The sequence below is a fragment of the Apis dorsata genome, unplaced genomic scaffold (genome assembly GCF_000469605.1).
Source record: "Apis dorsata unplaced genomic scaffold, Apis dorsata 1.3 scaffold_53, whole genome shotgun sequence".
In the NCBI taxonomy this organism is placed as follows: Eukaryota; Metazoa; Arthropoda; class Insecta; order Hymenoptera; family Apidae; genus Apis; species Apis dorsata.
Genome location: NW_006263354.1, coordinates 102,771 through 106,555, shown reverse-complemented (window position 1 = coordinate 106,555; position 3,785 = coordinate 102,771). Strand labels below are relative to the sequence as shown.

Genomic DNA, 3,785 nt, shown 5'->3' with positions numbered 1-3,785 from the left:
TTCTTTTTGTTTTTTCGCTTTTTTTTTTACAGAGGTCTAAGAGTTTCCTTTTTTTTTTTTTTATTTAGAGTAGATAATAGAGACTTTAGGAGACGTGTGTAATTACTTCGTGTTATTTAGTGTTATTTACAAATATGTATGTTTTTGTTTTGTTAATAAAATAGGTTCAAATTAGTCTTTGGCCCCGCGTGTCTGCTCCCGAGCGGCGGGAGCCGCAGAGTGAGCCAACCCGCGACTCTCGACCTCCGTCCATCGCCCCTCTTTTCGTCCCTCCACCGATGTCCCCTACCCCTTTCCTATTCCGCCATTTCATAGTCCCCAGCCCCCACCAACGAGGCCAGCCGACTACCCCAGCCACAGCCCCTGTCTACCGAATCCCTTTTCCCTCCACCCTCCATCTCCTCTTGCTCCTTTCCTCTACTTCGATATCCAACCCCCACCATCTCGCTTGCTACCACTACCCCTCGCACTCGTGCCCCCTCCCTCCCCCCACTCCGTGAACCAGCATCCGTTCTCTTCTACGTGTTTCCACTCGGCAAGGTGTGGGTGCACACCGAGCCAATTCCGCGGAGAACTCGCCGATGCTACCCTCTGGAAAACTCCGGTGGAGTTGTAAATTAAGGATTACCGAGAATGCAAATTAATGCCTAAGCGTACATTTCTCTACCTACTCTACCCTTCCATTCCGACGCAGGATCATCCTGCACGCTGGAAATACGCTCGAGTGTTGCTCCGTGTCGGGCCGCGATAATCGATTGTTATCCGTCCTTCTGCGGCATTTAGAACGGCATGCGGGATAATTCCTGTATGAACGTTCAACGAATCTCTTTCGTTCGTGTTCTTTTTAAAAATGGTGATTTTTGTTGCTTTTTTTCTTTTTTCTTCTTCCATTCGCCGGATTTATAAGGCTTTACCACCTTTCACCCCCTCGAGAACCCTCGAGAACCGCTCGGTGCAAAGTATCCGGGGGAAAAAAAAAGAGGACGAATACGCGGCTGCGAGAAACAACTTCCCTATTTTCCTTTTTTTCTCTCTTCCTCTTCTTTTTCTTCTTCTTCTTCTTCTTCTTCCACTTCTTCTTTTCTCTCCGCCCTTTCCTTCTTTTTTAATTAGCCGAGCTAATTTAACCGGGACAAGCGAGAAAACGCTCTCTCGAATTTGGCGATAAATCGGCTTTGCGCTGTGAGGATAAAGAAAGAAGTGGGGGAGGAGGGAATGGAGACGAAGAAAGGAAAGGGATGAAAAAAAAAAAGAGAGAAAAGGGATAATCCACGTTTCCTTCTCCCAGGAAATTTGCAGTACGGTCTGCGAGAAATAGGCTAGGACAGAAGGGGCAGGACTTTAAAAATGCAAAATTGCAGTGATTCAGCATTTATCGAACACCTGACATCCTATCTACTGCCAACGGGGAAGTTTCCACGAGCTGCCATCAATATTTGCGCTCGGCGTAGGTATTTCCAATCGAGGGCGAGAAAAAAAAAGGAATATCTCGAATCAAACGTGTTACCAGTTAACAAATCGATGTACGGTTGAAAATAAATAAAAAAAAAGAGAGAAAGAGAAATATAAAAGAGAGCAGGAAAGTACGAATTCTCATGAGGGAAAGAAAAAAGAATCGAGAAGAGAAATGTTGAACAGATTCTCCCGTTTGGGGACATATAGGCACAGCCTCCGATTCTCATCCCCCTTCCAATCCCCTAAACCATATTCCGCTCACAACCTATGAGTCGTCGTCGTCGTCGTCGTCGTAGGTTATAACCGGCTGCCTTCGCGCCTACACACGTATTTTCCACACGTAGAACGACAGCCCCCGTACCTTTGCAGACTTGCAAGCTAGGCTGTACAGAGCTATAAGCAGGGCATGACACAGCACACATCGGATTCTCGCGGAAAGTTCGCGTCGAATTTTAATGGAGGTGCTGCCATCTCCTAGTGACCCTTGCAACTGGACTTTCTATAGATATCGATGAAAGGAAGGAAGGAGGAAAGGAGAGAGAGAAAAAATAAAAAAAAAAAAACGAAAGGGGGGAAAAAGAAAAAGAGGCGACGAGGGATGGGGGTTGAAATCACTCGGGCGTCGAGCCCGAGTTCCCTCTCCCCCCTCCCCCCCTATCGCGAATCTGATTAATGGATGGATTCATGGGCATGTATTTATATGGATTTAAGCGGCGCTTTCGCGCACACACGCTGCACGCAGGGAGCGTACGTGTGAATTCGCGTGTATAACCCGTTAGATCTGAATTAGGCTTTGGGAAACGTGTGTGGTCTGTTTACACAGACGTGTGCGGAGCATGTGCGCAGAGTCGAGCACCAGAGGGGTGGCACTTGCACACCGGGGTCGTACATTTTCTCGCATAAACTCGTAATTTATCCAGGAACTCGTAATTGAGCGGATCTCGTAACTAGGAGCATGCCGACGAAATGAAATAAGCCTGGAATATCTCTGAACAACTTCATCCTCAGCCACCTCCTCCTCGTGTTGATTTATAGGCAAAGATGTTGTTTATTGTACGAGAATACGAAAATTATTTTTTATCTATTTTCCACGAAGATAGAAGAAGAATAAGAGTTACTTCTCGCGATTGAATATTACTGTCTGGATACAATATTTGCAAGAAATAGATCAACTCTTGTTACTCTTCATCATCTGTTTCCGAGACTTCTTTTTTTTTGATATTTCTTCCTTTTCCATTCTTTTTCCATTCTTTTTTCTTTTCTTCTTAATCCACTATCGCGATGAAACAATCCGGCATTTACACGCGCTCAAACGCGTTCGGTCTATCTACCGTTTGTATCACGCGAGAGAAGAATAATAGGAAAATAGAGGAGATCAAAGGAAATAGAAATGGTAAGTTATTTTTAGACGAGCACGGGCCAAAAGTGGAACACATAAGGTGCATGATGTGGATGGAGTCTCGAGCTTACGGCCAGCGTATGGTCAGGGATGATCGGTATTGTTTCCCAGTGCTGGACCGCCAACTAATTTTTGGTATCGCGCCGAGTTTACTCCGTACGTTCCGCGGCTCCATAATTTCTGACTAACCATCGAAATGGAACGTTATACATACAGCTGAATTCATTTACGACAGATTTATCGTTTTGGCCAATAGAAGAACGGGAAATTGCCACGGCTTTTTGAGATTGCATTTCACGTTTCCGATAGGAAGCGTTCTCTCTTTGTACGTAAATACATGCAGGGATCAACGGTTATAAATCATATCGCGAATTTCGTAATACCGTTTGATCGTATAAATAGAAAAATAATTAAATCGCGCTACACAAATACACGCGGGAGGTGAGGAGGTAACATTTTAAGGATCGATATGTTGCACGAATTTTAAATTGCACGTCATTTAGGTCAGCACGCGAAGCTGAAAGGGCTAATAACCCAAAGGTCTTCTCGTGTGTTAAATGCGATATAAATAGAGCTGTCGCTCGCTCATCCCCCGTCGCTGTGTCTAACGACCTTAAAGAATGAAAAAGTAATTTGAATTAAAAGGGTGTACACCAGCTTTGTAAATTTTTTCACAAATGGAAGGGTGATTAAATTGTCGATGAATTTAATTGAAAAGATTTTTAAAGAGAGAGAGAGAGAAAAAGAGAGAATGAAACTGCAATTTTGCAATTGATAAATTACGAAATACGCGATATACAAGTTGTAGACGCGGAGAAAAAAGGCGAAAAAGTTGATTCAAAACGATCTTCGAAAGGGAATGGGACGGGAAGGAAAAGGAAAAAAATCCAAGAAAGGAAAAATACTGTTTGCCGAAGGATAGGGGCGAGAG

The 3,785-nt window shown here is 44.1% G+C and overlaps 1 protein-coding gene across 8 annotated transcripts in view; it reads right to left on the bottom strand.

The window, feature by feature from the left end:
* LOC102673008 (calmodulin-binding transcription activator 2-like) overlaps positions 1-3,785 on the bottom strand; it is a 35,811-nt gene that overhangs the window by 16,904 nt on the left and 15,122 nt on the right. The window lies entirely within an intron of this gene.